Here is a 14422-nt window from a genome sequence, read left to right on the forward strand (position 1 = left end):
TCAAAATCTTTTGATTTAAATTTTTAAGCTTCCTGAGAAATCTTTTGAAATACAATATTAAGATTAGTTTTTGTGGAAATTAAATTAATTTCAAACCTCTAAATGTCATATACAAATTATATAAAATCATAAAAGTATCTGACTACTTTATTTATTATTTTGCTCTATGAAGCATTTAATCTTAATATTTTCTTTAATAATTTAAAACCTTTCTTGAAGATATCTCTTTTGTATGAAGTTAAAATAAACATCAAAGAAAAGTGTTCTATAAAATCAAGTAATTAATTTTATAAGGGGGATTTACGAAAATTTAGTTAAGCAATTGTAGAGAGTCAAACGCTGTTGAATTGAGCTCATCTGCAAGCAAATCATCTTGTGTTCTAGATTAATATCTTGCGCGTTCATTGAAGTTCAAAGAAGAAAGTGAACTTTAAATATTTCTTTTCTAACTCTCAATTTCTATGTTTCCTGAGTTACAGATATTCATACTTAACTTGGTTAGAAATTAGTGTCTAATTGTCTCAGGATAAATTAAATATATGCTTTTCTTTCATTTTGTCTTAAACTAAATTTCGAAATCGTATTACTATTCATCATATAAAAACAAATTTCGAAATCGCAGTTTATTTGTAATTTTGAATCATTCATCATATGAAAACTAATTTCTAAATCGTAATTTATTTTTAATTTGGAAGGCATATCATCGTGTACGAAATTAACTACAATGATATCTTAGTAAAACTGAGTCCAAATGCAGCTAAGCTTCATGTACTTACGAAAGCCAAAGTTTAGGCGTAATCAGTTGAAATCACGCTGTTGGCATTTTCTTGTAGTAAATTCTTAAAATAAAGATGTAAATTGGTATAAATTAAGTTCATAATTTTGTCTGAGAAATGCAGTGTTTAATATTATCAAATAATTCAAACAAGAAATTGTTAATTATTGGTCTGTGTATTGTATTTAAGAAATATTATCGTTGTCGCTCAATTAAAGATATCTCACCATAGTTTGAACTTCTTTTTTTTAGGTTCTAAGTAAAATGACCACTTTTAATGAAATGACAGACTTATGAAATCTGACATATATGTACATAAAATATACTTAGTAACTACCCGTTAAATGCTCCTTGTACATCCTCTTGCTTTCTCAGAATAACTCTCCCAAGATACCCTAACGTTGCCGAAAATTGCTAAGAATTGTACATTATATGAACGGTGCTTTTAAGAACTACCTTGAAATAATCATTCTGAAAATGTCCATTGACATCTAAAATCTCTATCAATATTCTGCTAAAATATTAGAATTCCCTTTAAAAAACCATTCATCTTCGTTGAATCCCTTCATCAACCTTTCAAACCTAAATCCTTAAATTGATTCTTGAATGCTGTGTTTAAATTATAAATGTTTCATACTCTTTTGATATGCACAATTATGGTCTCAACAGTTTTGCTACTTAGGTTAGCTTGAAATTTGCCTCTGACATGTGGTTTTCTGTGACATGAGAATTACAGAAAATCTTATTTTTTTTCCGCATTCTCTGCAAGACACATTTTTAAATCATCCAGATCTTCTGAAATCATTCTTAGGCGTATATTAACGTCTGCATAAACACATAATACGTATATGACACTTAAAGTATAATATTTAGCGATGATAATAATTAAGTTACATTCTTCAAGTTACAAGGTTTATTTTTGTTACCACCTTACCTTTTTGTTTACTTCCCTTCTATACCTTCTATTCCACCGTCAGCCTTTACCAGAATACATAAATTTCATAATGAATAGCGAGTGAATGTGTAGTTTTGAGAACGTACTGTGGCAACCATAAAGCATCTTATAAATCTGTGAAGAAACGTCCCACAGCAATTATGTAGACTGATGAATATTTTTTTTTATTTACTAAGGATTAAGACTAGGATACTATTTCCTGGAGCTGAGTTAAATAAATTTGGACGGCGATCGCGCGCTTTATCTATTTAAATACCTGAGTTCTTGAGATATTGGAAGAAGAGTTAGTTATTGTTTATTAATTTTACGTTGTAAATTATAAGGAGTACTCTATTAAAACTTTTAATAACGTGTTACTGTTTCTCTGTGTTAACTGAAGTTTTTTAGACTTTTCTTCATCAAGAAAGAAAATTCGTCTGTTCCTAGGTGAAAGAAAAGTTAGTGCAATTAATTTGTTAATTAAGCTTAATCTAGCCAACTTATTGTTCGTATCTGTATGCAACTAAAAATCGTTTTTAAGCACTTTATCTAACTTGAATTTGTACGCATATACGTCGTGCTGTTATTTGCATATAGCATAAAAAAGATCTATAACTTTGATACGTATATATGTAGTGTTGTTATTTACGTATAGCTGAGAAAACATCTTATTTACTCTTCGTAATCATAAATTATTAATTTTTTGCTAATCGAGGCCTAAAGAGTAAGAGATGAAACTTAAGTCAAGCTCTTTTTTTATGCGGATTGTCCATTTTGATAAAATTTTGGTTTTCTGTAATTTCTGTAAGAAATATATTCCTGACGTAATGAAACTAAATAAGTAAAGCATTTAAATCTATAAGATATGCAAGCCAACTTAAATTTTAAAACAGACGAATTTCGACAATAAAATAATTTAGCACTGATTTCAAATTAATAAAGCTCATCTCATTTAAAAGATGTATCTGATGAGGTTTTTTATCGTCTAGTTATTCTAGTTATAACACAAGCATTTGTTTTCTTAATTTATTTGTAAAAGAAAATTCAAAAGCTAAAAAAATGTTTGAGGTGAAGCGGGTAAAACTTGTTTAAAAACCTGTAGAGACATTAGAATTTTTGCTGCTGAGAGACGTGAAAAATGAGCATTGCCCTCACTGGGATTTGAACCAAGGACCTCTCGAATGCGCGCCGAGTGTGCTAACCACTACACCACGAAGGCATGCTAAGAAGGCGAGAGAAATGCCTTATATACTTCCCCTTTTAAAGGGCGACTTGGGATTAGGGAACCCAACAGCCAAATGTTGGTGGTGGAGAATCATCATCCACTACTTTTTTTAGTTCGGGCGCCAGTGTAGAGGCATTAGGTTATTTCAAAACATGAGAAGATGAAAAATTAGCAATACCCTCGCCGGGAATCGAACCACGGACCTCTCGAATACGCCCCGAGCGTGCTGACCATTACACCACGAAGGCATGCTAAGAAGGAGGGGAAAATACCTTATAAACCAAGTTAAGATATCTAATTTATTAACTGAAGAGTTTTATGAATAAATAATGGTTGAATTATGTTTTAAGAAATTATTTCGTTAAAATTATCCCAAAAGCACATATGTTAGAATAACAATGGAGCATTTTGTTATTTATGTTTATCTTCAACAATACTCTTTAGAAGAGCAGCGAATTATTTGCGCTGCAATTATATGTGCTTTCAAGACAATGAAATAAGCGCGGTGCACTTCGGGAGATGAGAAAACTCACATTTCAGTTTTATAAGTTTAGTTCAAATAAACTCATTTCATTTTTAAGATTTTTGCTGTTAAGGGGACTCATACACCTTAAAACCCATAAGATATTCGAATAGGTGACTGTTGCAAGAATTGGGATAACTTATTTATTTTAAAAGCAATTACTACCAACTTTTTACAGCTGACTACATAATATAGCTGCTTTCTGAAACAATAATCAAAAAGTTTGTGTTGCCACAAATATTTTTATAATTTAATCCGCTTTGTGACAATATTTTTCGTCATGTTTCCAACTTGCACGCACAGTTTAAAACATTCTGTTGCATAATTTAATTCCATATTAAATATATAGCTTTTATAACGTCTGGAAACTACTGTGAACCTAAAATTCTAAAAATTTCATGTTAAATTTTTATTTTATTTTGAGTTGAGTTTATAAAATTTATGTTATTTAAAGAATTTGTAATGTTTTCGTCCATAAAATTTTTCAATAGTAAAATATTCATCAGATTGTTGGTTCAGTTAAAAAATAGTGCTCATATAAAGAATTCCATCGAATTTCAAGTATGTAGCCGTTTTTAAAATATCGTGCGCGCAAGGTGGAAACATGACGAAATATTTTGTCGCAAAGAGGATTAATTTACAAAAATATTTGTGGCAACACAAACTTTCTGGTTACTAGTTTCCAAAGCAGCTATATCATGAAGTCAGCTGTAAAAAGTTGGAAGTAATTGCTTTTAAAATAAATAAAATATCCCATATCTTGCAATAGTCACATATTCGAAGATCATGAGGGGTTTAAGGTGTATGAGTCCCCTTAACACAATATTAATTAACATTACTTAATGAAATTAACATAAAATTTGAAGAGGAAGACGCAGAAAAACTTATTGGCAAGTAATTTATGATTTTGCGCTTTGACATCCAGCTGGTGATGAAAGTAGAAAATGAGGGAACAATATATTCGTTACAAAGTCATGCTTACCTTGTTGAGAATACTACGCGTTTGGAAAGGAATGTGTGTAAAATCAACTATACCGCCATCGGGATTCAAACCACAATGTCATTCAGCTGCTAGCTAGATGACCTTCGCTATACGAGAAAAACATTAGAACGATACCTTTATTCCTTTCAATCTTTTTAATGTAGTTAATCAGCATTACGTTTTACCTCATTTTATAACGCTGCGTAAGCCAATACCAAAACATGTTAAAACGACCGTAAACGACCAGTTGAAGGCAATTCCAGTATTCAATTTCCAGCACTCCTAGGAAGAGTGGAAAAGTCTTCTCCAACACTGAGTGGCTTCCAAACGTGTTTACATTATGTTCACAAATACCACGCTCCACCGAATAAGACACGCACCCGATTTTTTCGATGCACCAAAAAAGAAAATAATTTCCGCGAATATGGTGCACATATTTTCATCAAGCCCACTGAAAGCTTAATTTACAGAAAAAAATCTTTTTTCTGGATTATGAGCATAAAGAAACAAAGAAATATGATACCAATTGACGGCTATCGGGTAAGATATCTGCAGCTTTTGCAGCTCCTGCCTAAGTACGTATTAACCACATGCCCAGTAACATTTTAATGGGAAGAATTAAATCGTTATCAGAATTTAATTCTATGACAGAAAGAAAAATTGCTAATCTAAGTATGTTATATAAAATTGTATTCGTTAAACAACAGCTTCAATTAACAACAATCATTGCACTAAATATGGATTTAAAAGTCCCGAGTGATGCTTTAACATCTACCGGTAATCTAACAAAGGTAGATAATTTATCCCACCATGGCACTTCTTTTCACATTTTAGTGTTGTTGTTCTCACTTTATTACAATGTAGATTGTTAATCTTTCTCGACTTATGCGCTACTGTCATCACTGATGCTTTCCCGAACTGCTGTTCTATTCTTCCTCATCATCCCACACTGCTTAATCCTCACTTCCGGCCACGTTATTTGATATTCCGCACTTTTTAAGGCTCTTATCAACAATTTCTTCTGAAATTTCATCCCAGGCGGCTTTGATCCACCCGCAGATTCGAGTTATTTCGGGCTTCTTGATGCGACCAGTAGGTGTCAGTGCGTAATTTACAGCGGTCATCCATTCCGTGTACCTTTTTTTCAGTGCTGCTGCCAAGGTTATGAGTAAGAAGCCAAGTTCGGCAAAAACCGTTCAAAGAGTAACAGTTTGGTGGAAGTACTGTCATATCCTCTACAAATCCCCTGGCCAGGACTTTTTATTTGAGAGGGTACAGCAGCATCATATAACGTTATAATTTCTGGGGATACCGTAGCTTCGAAACGAAATAATTTATGCCGACCAACTTGCGTTTACCTGGCTTATATTGTTTTGTTTCGCGTTAAACCGCGCACCTCGATTTTTCCGATTAAAATTATCAAAATATCAGCGCGTGGTCATCATGAATATATGGTATTTTGAAGAAGACAACGTGGGATTGTAATCTTAATTGAATAAAATGTTATAAAAATCAGTCTCATTACTTTATTTATACACTTCATACTTGTAAGAATATTACAGTAACAGAGTTAAAAGCTCCAGTTAGCAAATCGAAGATTAAATAAATAGACAGCATTCTAGTACAACCAAAACTGAAATACGTACTCAGAAATATGCTACTACTAAAATCAGTAAACGAAAACTATACACGTAAAACAAAAGAACTAACATACATTTAGTGTAATCATATTTTGCCACGAAAGCCCTACTACTACCTTATAATGCTGATTATGATCCGCAAAATTTCCCATTCCGTGAGCCTCATGTTAGTTGCAAATAAATTCAGCAATTGTCAATTGTCAATTTAGCAATTGTAAATTTAGCAAAAAGTCAATAACTGACTAAAATTTAATGTGTGCTCAGCCACAATCTGCTTCAGGACATAAATAGAGATTAATACTTTTTGAAATGGATCATATTTTCGTAGAAAAAAATTTCTTGTCAAGACACTTCATTCTGAAGATGCTTCAACTAATGCTGATTCGTGAAGTGTTTAAGAAAATCATTGACATCAGGTTGTATTCCCAGATATACTGTTAATGACTATCAATAGGTAATTAAAAGCAGAGAATAAATGAAAATATTTATAGCAAGAAATATATGCAGGGTAATTTTATAAAAAAAGCACTTACTAGTTATCATAAAAATAAAGAAAAAATTAATTTTATTCTCTATATATTAAAAATGAATACTTCAGGTTCGAAAAAGATGCCTCAAACAACATCTTTTTGGAAACAAAAAAGCAATAAGATAGTTTCCGCTTCACAAATTACTAAAGGATAAATATTTAGTGCGTAAATCAATAAATTACAGATTTAAAATAAGCAAATCGGGAATTATTCATCGTTGTAAGGAAATCCTGAAAAAAGGTATTTTTCAGTAAAATGAGACAGAATAAACAGACGTTCTTTGAACTTTTAGAAGACAAAAAAATGTTTGTATAGATGAATTGAGGAAGGAATAAACTTTAATTTCCTAACCAAACTTATAGCTTTTGAAATAAAACCCCATTAAGCTTTGCTTCTTTTCGTTTAATTATAGCACACAAAATGCGGTTTTTTTTCAAAAATCTGTCGAATCTCATTATAATTAAATGTTTGCACTTAAGTTATCAGTTAATGAAAGTTCAAATAATAAAAGAATATTATTTTTAATCCTTTCAAAAAGCTATTATTGACTGCAGTTTCTGTCCTTCCTTATTTATATAAATTTTGAGAATTTATTACCATAATGATTATCACGTAATTTGATAGCCTTAAGCTGCAAAAGTAATGGGATTCTGAAGCTTAAACAATGTACAGCTATATAGCAGGATCGAAACCATTATTCATTTTATTGTGTTCCTAATTTTATATGAATCAGCCATCACTGTGACATAAATTGCTGTCAATAGACAACAGCTATTTTGAAAGCTATGGTTTCGTTTAAGGTGGCTATTTTATTGTATTATTTCAAAATATTTGCTAAATATTTTACCAGATTATTAGACTAAATAGATGTCCAAAATATGTAGAAATCTGTCTTTTTATGTATATATTTAAGTAGTTTTGCATTAATATTTATCCTTAATTAAATACACTTTTCTTTCGAAAAATCCAGAGCTCTCTAAATTTGACGAAACTGTTTTTTATAGCAAATTCCAAGAAAATTTTTTATCGTACCGAAGTGCATCCGAGGTTCCTTCCGTAATATAAGAATATTTTTTCTTTGTATTAGAAATAATTTTCTTGTAGACTGTTTCTCAATATTAAGAAAGAGACAAAGCATTCTGAACTTAAAACTGCAAGCTAACTGAAAAGGCGCCTAAAAACCACACTGGCCCCAATTTCTAAGCGCGTATCCCATTACACTCATCATTTTATTAAGCAAGCGAGCCATTTCTGTGTCTAGAGTCGTATATCTACGTAAAAGCTTACCGCAAATATATCGTACCGTAAGGCATTAGCCGATAACGAAGGTTAGGAAGCAGGGAGCTTGCAATTAAATAATTAACGAGCTTTATGTACGAATGGCAAACACAAGTTTGAAGGCTCTCCCGAGGTCTCCTTTTTGCTTGGTGCTTACAAATCTTAGAGGGGCTAAGACCAAAGTGCATGAAATATCATTTAGGTTTCTTTTAACGTACAAAAGGTTTTCTGATATGGGTTTTAGCATTCTCCCGTTTTATTTATTAGTGTCTCATAACCTGCTCGGGTCCTTTAGAAAATTAAAAGCATTTTCTGAATCTCTTCTGTTTTCAATGCATTCAAGAAAACTGAAATTATACATTTTCTCCTCTAATAGGAAACATCTACTACATCTAACTCGATAAAAAAATATTGCTGTGAAGTTAACCTGCAATATCTGAAAATGTGACTGGGAAATTTAATTAAAAAAAGAAAAAGAAAACAACTCAACAATAATTTTAGTAGGGGAATTCATATAAATTTGATTTTTGAAATTATCCATTTATCTGAAAAAGAGCAACAAGGTAACAAAAATTAAACCTTATTGCAACTGATATGTAGAGTGTCTGTGGAAGATAGCATTTTTTTTTATTCTCCGTCATTAGTTCAACAAGTTTCATTTCCTGGTCCCTTGTTGGGGTACCTACTATCATGTCAATATTTTTTATTACGTAAGTAATATTCTGTTTCGAGTCACGCAGTATCCTAGAGTATGGAGCACAGAATTCTAGTATCACAGGGAATATAACGTACGATTTGAAACTGAACATTAGCAAAGAAATCAACGGTATTGATATAGGATAAATCCCCAACGAACCCCCACGAACAAGACTCGACACGTTAGCTACATATTCAGATAAAGGGAGGACCTTTCTTCATTTGCTATAATAATTTCGCACAAATACATTATATATTATGTGCAGTAAAATTTTGCTAGCATCAAGTTTGCTCAAATAAACAGAGTGTAAAAATTACCAGTTTTTTCACTCTACAAAAATTAAGTATCTTCTTTCTCTGGCCTTCTTGTAATCAAAATTTCTAATATGGCATTTCCTTTTCATAATCATTTGCACTTTTTTTAATTGACCAATCTATATTTCATTCCAAAATTTACGATATTTCGTATTTATAGCTGATTTCTGAAACGTATGATATCGTGTAAAATTTTGTAAATACGTTTGAAAGTTACCTTATGAAGAATAAAAGGAAATTTAAATATATTGCCATTAATATATTAATCATAAAATAGACATAAACATAATTTTGTCGAATTAAATTTTAATGGCAGTTTTAAGCAGTTAATTTCCTTCATATCATGATAAAACATTTTAATAACACAACTTGCTAAACTATGAATAAAAAGGAATATTTTTACTTTTCAAATGTGTCCAAATGTAACTGAAAGATTTCTTTCTTATTCCAGCGATTATGTTATATTGAAAGAATATAACTGATATTAATCTGCTGAAAAATTGATGTGATTCTCAATAAGAAAATAATTGTGAATATGAAACCACGCCATTCCAGTTTGTAGATTAAATTAACATCATTGTACGCGAACCTTCATGCATGATTTACTTCTTAGAAATAACTGAAAAATACACCTTAGTTTCCCACGACATCATAACTGCAATAATTTCAAAATAAGAGGTGAAACTATATTCAAATATTTTTTAAAACTAGGTTAAAGTATCAATCTCAAAATTTGCTTTTTTTTTTTTTTTTTTTTTTTTTTTTTTTTTTTTTTTTTTGTTCACTGCATAAATTCTGAAACTATAGAGATGTTAATATAGAAAAAGATTGCATTAGTGCATTAGAGGCATGAAACGCGTAGCAGAGTTGCTGGAATTATTGCCATGAAGGACGGATGACTTATGATGTTTAAGAGATATTTTTTCTGTGATTTGAGTACAACAGTTAAATTATTAAACTGCCATTCAATAAAAAGGAGAAAATATGTTAAAGATACTATAATAATATCAAATAAAACACAATAAATAAGTATAAATAAGTAAGGACTATATTATGTTTAATTAATGTGCCACTGGAATTTGCTATATTTCTGAGCATAACTCATTAAAATGTTATAAATACATAAAATATGTTCATTAAATTGAATAAAATTTGTATATTTTCATTAAATGGACAGAAATGGAATCCATTTTTGAAGCAATGAAAGAAATGTATTTAAATTCATACAGCATACCACAGAGCTGGCTTTAAGCTGTAATTCTTCTTTAATTGTAATTCTTCTTTTACTGATTTTAAATGCAAATTGTAATAAGTATGTGCAGTTATAAAAGGTAACCCATGAAATATTTGGCTTTACTTCGTATACATATGTTATGATTTTCCCTTTCAGCAATGTGTGCTTCGCAATTTACAGAAATTATTTTATCAGTTTATTTTAATTACGTATCGTGCTTGAAATGTTTTCAGTAAATCAATTTTACATGTTTTCGCATTTATGCAAAACATTGTTATGTTTAAGCTTTACACTTCATGCAGTAACTGATGGCATATAATTGAAAAAATGACTATTTCATTTTTTATAATAAAAATGCCGTAGATTACCTTAGATAATATAAAAAGCAAACAGTTATGTATTTTGTTTTTATATACAACATTATTTTTGTTTTTATTTACAACTAACTTACTGTTTAGAAATATAGTATTACAATTCAGAGTTTCACATTATTTTCAAATTTAATATTTTTCATAATATTAAGGAAATCCAAAACGAAAATATTTCCTTCTGGATGCCCACAGTACCATGCAATATCGTCTGCTTGTACCAGTGTCCTAACTTAATATTAATATTAAATAGCACTAAATTTTAGAAGCAACTGTTCTTTTTTTTAAGTACTTTATTGAACTTTACTTTCGTAGTACCCACATTAAATTAGATTACCGTTACTTGTTATAACAGTGAGAAATTAGTTAGAAACATATAAATTTTTTACAATTGCTTGCATCATATTGACTGCTTTGTTGCCGTAGATTTTTAGGTGTTCTAAAATTTTAAGGAAAAAAGTAATGCTGATAGCAATATTACAGTTTACTTTTTATTACATAGGTGCCGATACATTTTATTAACTCATTTTCTTTGAAGAATTTGCAAGAAATTAGGCAATTTCTCACTGTTGCATTGTTTGTTGTAATTAGACACCTTGAATTTTAAAACATAATATATACTTATACGCATCAGAATTTTTACAACGTTTCTAAAGGAATAACTTTCGAATCCTTGTTAACTAAATTTAACATTATTCAGGATATAAATTCTTAAAATTGTTAATTATTCCTTAATAAAATCATATTTTTTCGTAAAAGTAATCTTAAATTCACACAATGTCTCTCATTGTAATCTACTTTGTAAGAATGCAAAATAAAACTTAAAGATATATCTGACTAGTTTTTGAACAACTCCCGAAGTTTTAGTAAAACTGACATATTACTTCTGACTTTCTGTATTAATGCACTTGAAACTAATTTGTCACTTTCACCCTTAACTGGTCACGTACCGTCTGCGAATTTATTATATTTATAAAGCTTCTGCATGTCTTATTGTGTCAATAATGAATAATACATTATTTTTACTTTATGCCCAGTTGTAAGAAATTTTATATAAGTTCTCTTCTTTAAAAACTTTTAAGAACAGAAACCTCAGAAATGGCAGTTATCCTTTGTGCGGCAAAAGTTCACAGGATCACACACGTATTAAGCATAAAATTAGCCACGGTTATAATCTAAAAATATCGGCAAAGTTCGTTAAAAATTGTAGTCCGACACACAGAATGGAATGGTTCAAAAAGGCTAAGCAAAGGTTTATACGTTTTGCATTCTCTCAAAGATTTACTTCTGTATGACATATGAAGAATTTACTGAAAAAATGGATAGTCATTTATTCATTTTTCCCTATGTGAATCGATCTATCATACAAGCAAAGTAATATGCGTAAGTATCATAAAAGATAAAATGAAGTAATATAAAAAATCTTCATTCATAAATGCTGTAAATTACTAAGAATGAGAAAAATTCAATGCTATATTATAATTATAAGATCAACATTTTTTTTCCTGTAGATGCTGTTTCCTTTTAAGAAGTTTTATGTAAACTATTAGTATAGAGATTCTCAAGTTTGAAGTTCATATTTTACGTTTGAATGAAGTTTAAATGTAAATTTTCAGAATTTTCAGTTGAAATAGAAAATCAGTAATCCATATTCAATTATTTGCAGATCTAATTAAAACTGTATTTTCGTAACTGAAATAGTACATTGCTTACTTTTTTGAAATATAAAATAAAATCTTCTGAAATACTTATTTCTGTTCTTTATTCAATTCTCTTTACTCATTTCAAAAGAATAGCTATCTAAATTAAAAAAATCTCCGCTTGATTTAGGAAACTGAAACAAAAAATAAATGAAAATCTGCAGTTTGCAATAATGTCTCTCTCTTTGATAATCTTAATAGGGAGCCGTTAAGCTTCTTTTCCTGTCTGTGATACGGAAATACGAAATTTTCTTTCCACTATATCATTTTAATGGCTGTTCGTGTGCACTACTTTGCCCTAAGAAACGTTCCCTTCGCTCTCCCACTGCTTATTGTAGGATTTGCATTTTATAATCTTTTATCAGAAGTACAGTGAGAAGGCGAGATTTTATTTGCATTCTTTATAGATAGTTGTACTTCAGCTAATAGATTCCACATATTATAAAAATACCAACTTGGAAAGAGCAATTTTTCTTAAAGCAAAGCTTATTTTTATTTTTTCAAAAAAGCTGTCTAGCATCAAAATCGAAGAATTTATATCAGAGAATAAATGTTATTTTAATCTAGCAATAAAAATAGAATAATCTTGGAAAATGATAAGAAATTAACAATGCATATGTAAGAACACCTATGTTTATCTAAACTTCAAGTAGATAATAAGAAATGTTTTAGTGGCTATTGTGGCGCAAATAAAATGCATTAGTTTTCATATTTTTAAGTTTCTGCCCTAGGTACTATGTAGAAATAATTTTCAGAGTGGGTCTCGTTAAACTGAAACCTTCATAGGGATGAATGGAGCAGAAGTTACTCATTCGCTCATTCTAAATTGACTGAGAGTACGGTGTCCGCCGAAAAATCGCAGACAAAAACGCCGCGGAGAAAACAACACAAGGCAAAAACGTCGTGTACAAAACATCGTGGGAAAAAATAAAGCAAGGAGGAAACATGGCAGTTCTAAAACATCGTAGTACGAAATATCGTCGTCGAAAATAAAGCGGTTCAAAAATTTCGCAGTTTAGAAACATCGTCTTCGAAAATATTGTGGTAAAAGATAAAGCACCTAGAAATGATCGCATGACGATAACATCGCACATATGCATTTTTCAGGCTTTAAGAGCTGTAAATGCATTTTCGCATAATGATTTGGGAGCCCAAGAAGGAAAAAGGGATATTTTTATTTTTATATTTCATATTTTTGAATGTAGTAATAAATTCCTTCTGAAAACGTAAGAAGGAAACTTAAGCATTTAAACTGAAAATGAGTATAAAATTAATGCAACTTATAGCGCTTAATAGAATTTTAGATTTGCATAGTTAATTAACAAAGGTTTAGAAAAACGAAGATAAATAACTGCATGACGTTACCTCTATAAAAATTGCTTAGTTAATTATCAAATTACTTTTTTTCACATTTCTTAATCTGATATTGTTTTGTAGAAAATTATATCTTGTTTGGTTTCCGTTTATTCTTAAAGTATTGTTAACATTTCGTGCGCTTACAAATCTTTCTGCGAAAACGCATTTAGAGCTTTTAAATCATGAGAAACGCATGTGTACAATGTTATCAACATGCGATGATTTGTAGGTGCTTTATTTTTTACCGCGATATTTTTGACGACGATGTTTTTAAAACGCGAAGATTTTTAACCGCTTTATTTTCGATGACAATATTTTGTACCACAATGTTTTACAATTGCGATGTTTCCTCTTTGCTTTCTTTTCCCCTTGCGTTGTTTTCTCCTCGACATTTCCGTCCGCGATGTTTTTGGTTGTAACCGAGAGTACTAGGGAGCAATATGGCTGCCATTCAGTCCACTAATCTTCAAGTGTGTACAGGTACAAATGGGTGGAACACCAGAATTTCACCATTGATCAGACTGCACTAATTGTGCCGCTCTGCCCCAATTTTGATGAAGAACACCCCAGAAGACTGATACGAAGGTAAGCCACTCAACTTCTTCTACCATCAGACCAGTCGAAACGATTTTCCGTTCGCGAATAATTTAGTTGCTGCAAAGACACTATACGCTTACAGACAACCACATATTCTTCACGATTTCAACCAGGATCCGAAGAGTGGCACCCATCATCGCTAATCACTATACTGATCAGGATGACTCAAGTATGTATATCGAGTCAAAAAAAATGCAACAATTTTAAATCTTCCATTCTAGTCGACCGATCGGCAAAATTCAACACTTATGTTCTTCATGTCTTGAAAG

The 14422-nt window shown here is 30.7% G+C and overlaps 1 non-coding gene across 1 annotated transcript; it reads right to left on the reverse strand.

The window, feature by feature from the left end:
* Positions 1-2855: 2855 nt before the first annotated feature.
* TRNAA-CGC (transfer RNA alanine (anticodon CGC)) lies at positions 2856-2928 on the reverse strand. Its single transcript has one exon. It is a non-coding gene; the product is annotated as a tRNA-Ala (tRNA).
* Positions 2929-14422: the final 11494 nt, after the last annotated feature.

The sequence above is a fragment of the Stegodyphus dumicola genome, chromosome X1, assembly GCF_044657685.1.
Source record: "Stegodyphus dumicola isolate Sdum_Otavi_A_Nest chromosome X1, ASM4465768v1".
Lineage (NCBI taxonomy): Eukaryota > Metazoa > Arthropoda > Arachnida > Araneae > Eresidae > Stegodyphus > Stegodyphus dumicola.